The following is a 14564-nucleotide window of genomic DNA, read 5'->3' on the forward strand; positions in this document are numbered from 1 at the left end:
ATATGCAGACATGACACGTATGTAACATAGGGAGGCAGCTTACATACTGTACTGAGCAGACCTGATATCACATATATGCAGACATGACATGTATGTTACATAGGGAGGAAGCTTACATACTGTACTGAGCAGTCCTGATATCACATATATGCAGACATGACACATATGTTACATAGGGAGGCAGCTTACATACTGTACTGAGCAGACCTGATATCACATATATGCAGACATGACACATATGTAACATAGGGAGGCAGCTTACATACTGTACTGAGCAGTCCTGATATCACATATATGCAGACATGACACATATATTACATAGGGAGGCAGCTTACATACTGTACTGAGCAGACCTGATATCACATATATGCAGACATGACACGTATGTAACATAGGGAGGCAGCTTACATACTGTACTGAGCAGTCCCGATATCACATATATGCAGACATGACACATATGTTACATAGGGAGGCAGCTTACATACTGTACTGAGCAGTCCCGATATCACATATATGCAGACATGACACATATGTTACATAGGGAGGCAGCTTACATACTGTACTGAGCAGTCCTGATATCACATATATGCAGACATGACACGTATGTTACATAGGGAGGCAGCTTACATACTGTACTGAGCAGACCTCATATCACATATATGCAGACATGACACGTATGTAACATAGGGAGGCAGCTTACCTACTGTACTGAGCAGACCTGATATCACATATATGCAGACATGACACGTATGTTACATAGGGAGGCAGCTTACATACTGTACTGAGCAGTCCTGATATCACATATATGCAGACATGACACGTATGTTACATAGGGAGGCAGCTTACATACTGTACTGAGCAGACCTGATATCACATATATGCAGACATGACACGTATGTAACATAGGGAGGCAGCTTACATACTGTACTGAGCAGACCTGATATCACATATATGCAGACATGACATGTATGTTACATAGGGAGGCAGCTTACATACTGTACTGAGCAGACCTGATATCACATATATGCAGACATGACATGTATGTAACACAGGGAGGCAGCTTACCTACTGTACTGAGCAGACCTGATATCACATATATGCAGACATGACATGTATGTAACATAGGGAGGCAGCTTACATACTGTACTGAGCTGTCCTGATATCACATATATGCAGACATGACACGTATGTAACATAGGGAGGCAGCTTACCTACTGTACTGAGCAGACCTGATATCACATATATGCAGACATGACACGTATGTTACATAGGGAGGCAGCTTACCTACTGTACTGAGCAGACCTGATATCACATATATGCAGACATGACATGTATGTTACATAGGGAGGCAGCTTACATACTGTACTGAGCAGACCTGATATCACATATATGCAGACATGACATGTATGTAACACAGGGAGGCAGCTTACATACTGTACTGAGCAGACCTGATATCACATATATGCAGACATGACATGTATGTAACACAGGGAGGCAGCTTACCTACTGTACTGAGCAGACCTGATATCACATATATGCAGACATGACATGTATGTAACATAGGGAGGCAGCTTACATACTGTACTGAGCTGTCCTGATATCACATATATGCAGATATGACACGTATGTAACATAGGGAGGCAGCTTACCTACTGTACTGAGCAGACCTGATATCACATATATGCAGACATGACACGTATGTAACATAGGGAGGCAGCTTACATACTGTACTGAGCAGACCTGATATCACATATATGCAGACATGACATGTATGTTACATAGGGAGGCAGCTTACATACTGTACTGAGCAGACCTGATATCACATATATGCAGACATGACATGTATGTAACACAGGGAGGCAGCTTACCTACTGTACTGAGCAGACCTGATATCACATATATGCAGACATGACATGTATGTAACATAGGGAGGCAGCTTACATACTGTACTGAGCTGTCCTGATATCACATATATGCAGACATGACACGTATGTAACATAGGGAGGCAGCTTACCTACTGTACTGAGCAGACCTGATATCACATATATGCAGACATGACACGTATGTTACATAGGGAGGCAGCTTACATACTGTACTGAGCAGACCTGATATCACATATATGCAGACATGACACGTATGTTACATAGGGAGGCAGCTTACATACTGTACTGAGCAGTCCTGATATCACATATATGCAGACATGACACGTATGTAACATAGGGAGGCAGCTTACATACTGTACTGAGCAGACCTGATATCACATATATGCAGACATGACACGTATGTAACATAGGGAGGCAGCTTACCTACTGTACTGAGCAGACCTGATATCACATATATGCAGACATGACATGTATGTTACATAGGGAGGCAGCTTACATACTGTACTGAGCAGTCCTGATATCACATATATGCAGACATGACACGTATGTAACATAGGGAGGCAGCTTACATACTGTGCAGTCCTGATATCACATATATGCAGACATGACATGTATGTTACATAGGGAGGCAGCTTACATACTGTACTGAGCAGACCTGATATCACATATATGCAGACATGACATGTATGTTACATAGGGAGGCAGCTTACATACTGTACTGAGCAGACCTGATATCACATATATGCAGACATGACACGTATGTAACATAGGGAGGCAGCTTACATACTGTACTGTGCAGACCTGATATCACATATATGCAGACATGACATGTATGTTACATAGGGAGGCAGCTTACCTACTGTACTGAGCAGACCTGATATCACATATATGCAGACATGACACGTATGTTACATAGGGAGGCAGCTTACATACTGTACTGTGCAGACCTCATATCACATATATGCAGACATGACACGGATGTAACATAGGGAGGCAGCTTACATACTGTACTGAGCAGACATGATATCACATATATGCAGACATGACACGTATGTTACATAGGGAGGCAGCTTACATACTGTACTGAGCAGTCCTGATATCACATATATGCAGACATGACACGTATGTAACATAGGGAGGCAGCTTACCTACTGTACTGAGCAGACCTGATATCACATATATGCAGACATGACATGTATGTTACATAGGGAGGCAGCTTACATACTGTACTGAGCAGTCCTGATATCACATATATGCAGACATGACATGTATGTAACACAGGGAGGCAGCTTACCTACTGTACTGAGCAGTCCTGATATCACATATATGCAGACATGACATGTATGTAACACAGGGAGGCAGCTTACATACTGTACTGAGCAGTCCTGATATCACATATATGCAGACATGACATGTATGTAACACAGGGAGGCAGCTTACATACTGTACTGAGCAGACCTGATATCACATATATGCAGACATGACACGTATGTAACATAGGGAGGCAGCTTACATACTGTACTGAGCAGTCCTGATATCACATATATGCAGACATGACACGTATGTTACATAGGGAGGCAGCTTACATACTGTACTGAGCAGACCTGATATCACATATATGCAGACATGACACATATGTAACATAGGGAGGCAGCTTACATACTGTACTGAGCAGTCCTGATATCACATATATGCAGACATGACACGTATGTAACATAGGGAGGCAGCTTACCTACTGTACTGAGCAGACCTGATATCACATATATGCAGACATGACATGTATGTTACATAGGGAGGCAGCTTACATACTGTACTGAGCAGACCTGATATCACATATATGCAGACATGACACGTATGTAACATAAGGAGGCAGCGATAGTATTATCCCCTACATACAGTCAGACATGGGGCAGATATACAGACTGACCTGTAGGATGACGGTGATGAAGATGAAGGCTCACATCAGCACCTGGAAGCTGGAGATCCCCCATCATCTCCCTCCCTGCATGACAGCGCCAGCTCTGTGCCAGCGCCAGCACACGCCCAGACTGCACTGCAGCCATTACACACAGTGGCACACACGGGGTTACTGGCACATTAACCCTCTGACTGCTGGGAGCAGCACACACCTACATGTGTCTAATGTGCACCAAGCACACAGGCCACACACATGTGCAGTCACACAACATATTATAACCTAACATGTAAGGGGTTCATTTGCCAAGATGGGCTGTTGCCCATAGCAACCAATCAGATTCTATTATCTTCTAGAGGGTGCTGGATAAATAAGCAGTATCTGATTGGTTGCTGTGGGCAACGCCCCATCTTAGGAAATAAACCTGTGTGTACAGTATACCTAACACACCACACATACACACACACAGCACACAGTATACCTAACACACCACACACACACACACAGCACACAGTATAACTAACACACCACACATACACACACAGCACACAGTATACCTAACACACCACACATATACACACACACAGCACACAGTATACCTAACACACCACACACACACACATACACACACAGTATAACTAACACACCACACATACACACACACAGCACACAGTATAACTAACACTACACTACATACATACATACACAGCACACAGTATAACTAACACACCACACATACACACACAGCACACAGTATACCTAACACACCACACATACACACACACAGCACACAGTATACCTAACACACCACACACACACACACATACACACACAGTATAACTAACACACACACAGCACACAGTATACCTAACACACCACACATACACACACACAGCACACAGTATAACTAACACTACACTACATACACACACAGCACACAGTATAACTAACACACCACACATACGCACACAGTATACCTAACACACCACACACAGTATACCTAACACACCACACACACATACACACACAGTATAACTAACACACACACACACACAGCACACAGTATACCTAATACACACACACAGCACACAGTATAACTAACACACCACACATACACACACAGCACACAGTATAACTAACACTACATACATACATACATACATACATACATACATACACACAGCACACAGTATAACTAACACTACACACAGCACACAGTATAACTATCACTACACACAGCACACAGTATAATTAACACTACATACATACATACATACATACATACATACACACACAGCACACTGTATAACTAACACTACATACATACATACATACACACACACACACGCACACAGTATAACTAATACTACACACAGCACACAGTATAACTAAGACACAATACATAATACACACACACACAGTATAACTAACACATCATACATACACATAGCATACAGTATAACTGACATACCACACACACACAGTATATCTAACACACTATATACACACAGCACACAGTATAACTAACATCACACACAGCATACAGTATAAGTAACACACCACACACAAACACAGCATACAGTATAACTATCACACCACACACACAGCACACATACATACATACATACATACATACATACACACACACAGCACACATACATACATACATACATACATACATACACACACACAGCATACAGTATAACTAACACTACACACAGCACACAGTATAACTAACACCACACACACAGCACACAGTATAACTAACACCCCCCCCCCACACACACACACACACACACACACACACACACACACACACACAGCATACAGGATAACTAACACCACACACACACACAGCACACAGTATAACTAACACACCACACATACACAATAAACACACAGCACACAGTATAACTAACACCACACACAGCATACAGTATAACTAACACACCTCACACATCACACATACACACAGTATAACTAACACACTATATACACACAGCACACAGTATAACTAACACCACACACAGCATACAGTATAACTGACACACAATACACACACACATTATAACTAACACACTATTGTTGAGATGGGAAAAAGTTGTTTACATACAGCACACAGTATAACTAACACCACACACAGCACACAGTATAACTAATACCACAAACAGCATACAGTATAACTGACACCACACACACACAGCACACAGTATAACTGACACCACACACACACAGCACACAGTATAACTGACACCACACACAGCACACAGTATAACTGACACCACACACAGCACACAGTATAACTAACACCACACACAGCACACAGTATAACTAACACAGCACACAGTATAACTAACACACATCACACGTACACACACAGTATAACTAACACACTATATACACACAGCACACATTATAACTAACACCACACACAGCATACAGTATAACTAACACCGCACACAGTATAACTAACACCACACACAGCACACTTTATAACTAACACCACACACAGCACACAGTATAACTAACACACTTTACACACACAGCACACAGTATAACTAACACCACACACAGCACACAGTATAACTAACACAGCACACACAGTATAACTAACACACATCACACATCCACACATACACACAGTATAACTAACACACTATATACACACAGCACACATTATAACTAACAACACACACAGCATACAGTATAACTAACACCGCACACAGTATAACTAACACCACACACAGCACACAGTATAACTGACACACAATACACACACATTATAACTAACACACTTTACACACACAGCACACAGTATAACTAACACCACACACAGCACACAGTATAACTAACACCACACACAGCACACAGTATAACTAACACACAGCACACAGTATAACTAACACACCACACATACACAGCATACAGTATAACTAACACACCTCACATATACATACACACACACACAGCACACAGTATAACTAACACACTATATAGACACACAGCACACAGTATAACTAACACCACACACAGCATACAGTATAACTAACACCACACACAGCACAGTATAACTAACACCACACACAGCACACAGTATAACTAACACCACACACAGCACACAGTATAACTGACACCACACACAGCACACAGTATAACTGACACCCCACACAGCATACAGTATAACTAACACCACACACAGCACACAGTATAACTAACACCACACACAGCACAACTAACACCACACACAGCACACAGTATAACTAACACATATCACACATCACACATACACACACAGCACACAGTATAACTAACACACTATATACACACAGCACACATTATAACTAACACCACACACAGCATACAGTATAACTGACACACAATACACACACACACATTATAACTAACACACTATACACACACAGCACACAGTATAACTAACACCACACACAGCACACAGTATAACTAACACCACACACAGCACACAGTATAACAAACACACCACACATACACAATACACACTCACAGCACACAGTATAACTAACATACCACACATACACAGCATACAGTATAACTAACACACCTCACACATACACACAAAGCACACAGTATACTGTGTGCTGTGTGTATATAGTGTGTTAGTTATACTGTGTGCTGTGTGTGTGTGTGTGTGTATGTGTGATGTCTGATGTGTGTTAGTTATACTGTGTGCTGTGTGTGGTGTTAGTTATACTGTGCTGTGTGTGGTGTTAGTTATACTGTGTGCTGTGTGTGTGTATATAGTGTGTTAGTTATAACTAACACCACACACAGCACAGTATAACTAACACCACACACTGCACACAGTATAACTAACACACATTATAACTAACACACTATACACACAGCAGACAGTAAAACTAACACCACACACAGCACACAGTATAACTAACACCACACACAGCACACAGTATAACTAACACACAGCACACAGCATACAGCACAACTAACGCACCATACACACAAAGCACACCGTATAACTAACACACTATACAAACACACTCACACACAGACACATAGCATACAGTATAACTGACATGCAATACACACACACACAGTATAACTAACACACCACACAAAGCACACAGTATAAGTAACACCACACACAGTCACACAGTATAACTAACACACCACTCACACACACAGCACATAGTATAACTAACACACCACACACAGCACACAGTATAACTAACACCTCATACATACACACACAGTATAACTAACACACCACACACAGCACACACAAACACAGTGTACAGTATAACTAACACACCACACACACAGCACACAGTATAACTAACACACCACTCCCACACACAGTATAACTAACACACAGCACACAGTATAACTAACACACCACTCACACACACAGCACACAGTATAACTAACACACATCACACATACAGCACACAGTATAACTAGTACACTATATACACACACAGCACACCGTATAACTAACACCACACACAGCATACAGTATAACTAACACCACACACAGCACAGTATAACTGACACACAATACACACACACACATTATAACTAACACACTATATACACACAGCACACCTTACAACTAACACCGCACACAGTATAACTAATACCACACACAGCATAAAGTATAACTAACACCACACACACAGCATACAGTATAACTAACACCATTCACACACACACACACACACACACACACACACAGCATACAGTACAACTAACGCACCACACACACAAAGCACACAGTATAACTAACACACCATACATACATACACACATACACACACACATAGCATACAGTATAACTGACATGCAATACACACACACAGTATAACTAACACCCCACACAAAGCACACAGTATAAGTAACACCACACACACACACACAGTATAACTAACACACCATACATACATACACATAGCATACAGTATAACTGACATGTAATACACACACACACAGTATAACTAACATACTCTACACACACACACACAGTATATCTAACACACTATATACACACAGCACACAGTATAACTAACATCACACACACACAGTAGAAGTAACACACCACACATACACACACAAACACAGCATACAGTATAACTAACACACCACACACACAGTATAACTAACACACCACTCTCACACACACACACAGCACACAGTATAACTAACACACCACACACACACACACACACACACACACAGCACATAGTATAACTAACACACCACACACACACACAGCACACAGTATAACTAACACACCACACACACACAGCACACAGTATAACTAACACCTCACACATACACACAGCACACAGTATAACTAACACCTCACACATACACACAGTATAACTAACACACCACACACAGCACACAGTATAACTAACACACCTCACACACACACACACGCACACACAGTATAACTAACACCTCACACATACACACCCAGCACACAGCATAACTAACACACCACTCACAAACACAGAATACAGTATAACTAACACACCTCACACACTCAGTATAACTAACACACCACTCACATACACAGCATACAGTATAACTAACACAGCTTTCACATACACAGCATACAGTATAACTAACACACCTCACACATCACACACAGCTGTATTGCTGCACCTGGGCTGTGACAGAGTCAGCATAAACTCTTGTGTATATAGTCAATAAGGGATGGGCCTCCATTACCCAATATACAAGACATCAATGCAGGAGCCCCAATGTCACTAATGCTGCTTCTCCTGGAAAACATTTCCTTACAGAAAACATGCAGTGTGAAATGACAGTTTACCCAATACCTGACAGGCAGTGATAGTGTTAAACCAATACCAGTATGCAGCAAGCATACACAGACAGGCACTGCAAATAAAAGTGGCACTGAGCTCCCTCAAGCAGCTATGGCTGACTGGAGCATTAAAACTCTGTAACCGGTGTCCCTTTAGGAGAGGTACAGGGTAACTTGCCCAAGTGGCCTGGCAGTGAAGAGGTGGAACCCCGGAATGGCTGAGTGCTCTCAGTGTCCCTCTATGCACTTGCAGCAGGCAGTCAGGAAGGGATCAGGGGAGGAGACTGGGTATGTCCTTCCTCCTGTCCCCGGGGAGGGGCTGTGTGAGGGGAGCCCACTCCCCCTGCTAGCAAATGGCCGCCCAGGGATTATGACCTCCCGCGGCTCCAGTAAAATGGCAGGGATCCGGCACGCTCCGGGCGGCCCCACTTGCCAGGGCCGCTGCCCACACACACACACACCAGTTCCCTGGTAGTCCAGTGGGACAGATGGCAGACCAGTCTGGCTGCTTGCTAGTGCAGCCCCCCGGCTGCGGTCCCCCATGTGTGGTGTGCAGCTGCCAGGCCCAGGTGATGGGGTGGCAAAGCAGGTGTCTGAAAGAGGCTGCATAAGGCAGCCCCTCTCTATAGTGGGTGTTGGCTCCTGCCAACACAACTAAAACTGAAAGTAGCTAGCCTAGGAGGCGGGGTAGAGGGGAACAGCCACAGAAGTTGAATCTTTCTGGTACTGGAATTGGTCGCTCTCTGCTCTCTACACCCTGTTAAGCTCGGTAACCCGTAGAGTAGACTTGTTTTAGTGTGACTGCCCAAGGAGCCACATAGTAGACTTGTCAGAGTGTGACTGCTCGGATCTTTGTAGACTAGACCTCTTGTAGTGTGACTACTTAGTGATCCATAGAGTAGACAGGTCAGAATGTGACCGATTGGAGATCGAGTGATTGCTCGGTAACCCGTAGAGTAGACTTGTTGGGAGTGTGACTGCCCAAGGAACCACATAGTAGACTTGGTGTAATGTGACTACTCGGTGACCCACAGGGTAGAGCAGACCTGTCGGATGTGACTGCTCAGAGATCTGTAAGGTAGAGTAGACCTGTCGGAGTGTGACTGCTCCGAGATCTGTAGGGTAGAGTAGACCTGTCGGAGTGTGACTGCTCAGAGATCTGTAGAGTAGACCTGTCGGAGTGTTACTGCTCGGAGATCTGTAGGGTAGAGTAGACCTGTCAGAATGTGATTGCTCGGAGACCTGTAGAGTAGAGTAGACCTGTCTGACTGTGACTGCTCCGAGATCTGTAGGGTAGGGTAGACCTGTCGGAGTGTGACTGCTCGGAGATCTGTAGAGTAGACTTGTTGGAGTGTGACTGCTCGGAGATCTGTAGGGTAGACCTGTCGGAGTGTGACTGCTCAGAGATCTGTCGAGTAGACCTGTTGGAGTGTGACTGCTCGGAGATCTGTAGGGTAGACCTGTCGGAGTGTGACTGCTCGGAGATCTGTAGAGTAGACCTGTTGGAGTGTGACTGCTCAGAGATCTGTAGGGTAGACCTGTCGGAGTGTGACTGCTCGGAGATGTGTAGAGTAGACCTGTTGGAGTGTGACTGCTCGGAGATGTGTAGAGTAGACCTGTTGGAGTGTGACTGCTCAGAGATCTGTAGAGTAGACCTGTCTGAGTGTGACTGCTCCGAGATCTGTAGGGTAGGGTAGACCTGTCGGAGTGTGACTGCTCGGAGACCTGTAGAGTAGACCTGTTGGAGTGTGACTGCTCCGAGAGCTGTAGGGTAGAGTAGACCTGTCGGAGTGTGACTGCTCGGAGATCTGTAGGGTAGACCTGTCGGAGTGTGACTGCTCGGAGATTTGTAGAGTAGACCTGTCGGAGTGTGACTGCTCAAAGATCTGTAGGGTAGGGTAGACCTGTCGGAGTGTGACTGCTCAGAGATCTGTAGGGTAGACCTGTCGGAGTGTGACTGCTCGGAGATTTGTAGAGTAGACCTGTTGGAGTGTGACTGCTCGGATATCTGTAGGGTAGACCTGTCGGAGTGTGACTGCTCAGAGATCTGTCGAGTAGACCTGTCGGAGTGTGACTGCTCAGAGATCTGTAGAGTAGACCTGTTGGAGTGTGACTGCTCAGAGATCTGTAGGGTAGACCTGTCGGAGTGTGACTGCTCAGAGATCTGTAGAGTAGACCTGTCGGAGTGTGACTGCTCAGAGATCTGTAGAGTAGACCTGTTGGAGTGTGACTGCTCAGAGATCTGTAGGGTAGACCTGTCGGAGTGTGACTGCTCGGAGATCTGTAGAGTATACCTGTCGGAGTGTGACTGCTCCGAGATCTGTAGGGTAGAGTAGACCTGTTGGAGTGTGACTGCTCAGAGATCTGTAGGGTAGACCTGTCGGAGTGTGACTGCTCAGAGATCTGTAGGGTAGACCTGTCGGAGTGTGACTGCTCGGAGATCTGTAGAGTAGACCTGTCGGAGTGTGACTGCTCCGAGATCTGTAGGGTAGACCTGTCGGAGTGTGACTGCTCAGAGATCTGTAGAGTAGACCTGTCGGAGTGTGACTGCTCCGAGATCTGTAGAGTAGACCTGTCGGAGTGTGACTGCTCGGAGATCTGTAGAGTAGACCTGTTGGAGTGTGACTGCTCGGAGATCTGTAGAGTAGACCTGTTGGAGTGTGACTGCTCGGAGATCTGTAGAGTAGACCTGTCGGAGTGTGACTGCTCCGAGAGCTGTAGGGTAGAGTAGACCTGTTGGGAGTGTGACTGCTCAGAGATCTGTAGGGTAGACCTGTCGGAGTGTGACTGCTCAGAGATCTGTAGGGTAGACCTGTCGGAGTGTGACTGCTCAGAGATCTGTAGGGTAGACCTGTCGGAGTGTGACTGCTCGGAGATCTGTAGAGTAGACCTGTCGGAGTGTGACTGCTCGGAGATCTGTAGAGTAGACCTGTTGGAGTGTGACTGCTCGGAGATCTGTAGAGTAGACCTGTTGGAGTGTGACTGCTCGGAGATCTGTAGAGTAGACCTGTCGGAGTGTGACTGCTCAGAGATCTGTAGAGTAGACCTGTTGGAGTGTGACTGCTCAGAGATCTGTAGGGTAGACCTGGCGGAGTGTGACTGCTCGGAGATCTGTAGAGTAGACCTGTCGGAGTGTGACTGCTCCGAGATCTGTAGGGTAGAGTAGACCTGTTGGAGTGTGACTGCTCAGAGATCTGTAGAGTAGACCTGTCGGAGTGTGACTGCTCAGAGATCTGTAGGGTAGACCTGTTGGAGTGTGACTGCTCGGGGATCTGTAGGGTAGGGTAGACCTGCCGGAGTGTGACTGCTCGGAGATCTGTAGGGTAGAGTAGACCTGTCGGAGCGTTACTGCTCGGAGATCTGTAGGGTAGGGTAGACCTGCCGGAGTGTGACTGCTCGGAGATCTGTAGGGTAGAGTAGACTTGTCGGAGCGTTACTGCTCGGAGATCTGTAGGGTAGGGTAGACCTGCCGGAGTGTGACTGCTCGGAGATCTGTAGGGTAGAGTAGACCTGTCGGAGCGTTACTGCTCGGAGATCTGTAGGGTAGAGTAGACCTGTCAGAATGTGACTGCTCGGAGACCTGTAGAGTAGAGTAGACCTGTCGGAGCGTTACTGCTAGGAGATCTGTAGGGTAGGGTAGACCTGCCGGAGTGTGACTGCTCGGAGATCTGTAGGGTAGAGTAGACCTGTCGGAGTGTGACTGCTCGGAGACCTGTAGGGTAGAGTAGACCTGTCAGAATGTGACTGCTCGGAGACCTGTAGAGTAGAGTAGACCTGTCGGAGCGTTACTGCTCGGAGATCTGTAGGGTAGAGTAGACTTGTCGGAGTGTGACTGCTCGGAGACCTGTAGGGTAGAGTAGACCTGTCGAAGTGTGACTGCTCGGAGATCTGTACGGTAGAGTAGACCTGTCGGAGTGTGACTGCTCGGAGATCTGTACGGTAGAGTAGACCTGTCGGAGTGTGACTGCTCGGAGACCTGTAGGGTAGAGTAGACCTGCCGGAGTGTGACTGCTCGGAGACCTGTAGAGTAGACTTGTTGGAGTGTGACTGCTCAGTGACCCATAGGGTAGACCTGTCGGAGTGTGACTGCTCGGAGACCTGTAGGGTAGAGTAGACCTGTCGGAGCGTTACTGCTCGGAGATCTGTAGAGTAGACTTGTCGGAGTGTGACTGCTCGGAGATCTGTAGGGTAGAGTAGACCTGGTGGAGTGTGACTGCTTGGAGACCTGTAGGGTAGACTTGTTGGAGTGTGACTGCTCGGAGATCTGTAGGGTAGAGTAGACCTGTCGAAGTGTGACTGCTCGGAGATCTGTAGGGTAGAGTAGACCTGTCGGAGTGTGACTGCTCGGAGATCTGTACGGTAGAGTAGACCTGTCGGAGTGTGACTGCTCGGAGACCTGTAGGGTAGAGTAGACCTGTCGGAGTGTGACTGCTCGGAGACCTGTAGGGTAGAGTAGACCTGCCGGAGTGTGACTGCTCGGAGACCTGTAGAGTAGACCTGTCGGAGTGTGACTGCTCGGAGATCTGTAGGGTAGAGTAGACCTGTCGGAGTGTGACTGCTCGGAGATCTGTAGGGTAGAGTAGACCTGTCGAAGTGTGACTGCTCGGAGATCTGTAGGGTAGAGTAGACCTGTCGGAGTGTGACTGCTCGGAGATCTGTAGGGTAGAGTAGACCTGTTGGTGTGTGACACATAGGGTAGACCTGTCGGAGTGTGACTGCTCGGTGACCCATAGAGTAGACCTGTCGGAGTGTGAATGCTCGGAGATCTGTTGGTTAGAGTAGACCTGTCGGAGTGTGACTGCTCGGAGACCTGTAGAGTAAACTTGTCGGAGTGTGACTGCTCGGAGATCTGTAGAGTAGAGTAGACTTGTCGGAGTGTGACTGCTCGGAGATCTGTAGAGTAGAGTAGACTTGTCGGAGTGTGACTGCTCGGAGATCT

The 14564-nt window shown here is 45.7% G+C and overlaps 1 protein-coding gene across 1 annotated transcript in view; it reads right to left on the reverse strand.

The window, feature by feature from the left end:
- The window catches only part of LOC146005652 (alanine aminotransferase 2), a 174137-nt gene extending 170185 nt beyond the window's left edge, over positions 1-3952 (reverse strand). Inside the window, exon 1 of the mRNA XM_083145048.1 lies at positions 3811-3952. The gene's annotated coding sequence lies outside the window, so the exon portion shown is untranslated. The remainder of the gene's footprint in view (positions 1-3810) is intronic.
- Between the last annotated feature and the right edge of the window lie 10612 nt (positions 3953-14564).

Source organism: Crinia signifera, chromosome 5 (assembly GCF_055691185.1).
Source record: "Crinia signifera chromosome 5, ASM5569118v1, whole genome shotgun sequence".
NCBI lineage: Eukaryota > Metazoa > Chordata > Amphibia > Anura > Myobatrachidae > Crinia > Crinia signifera.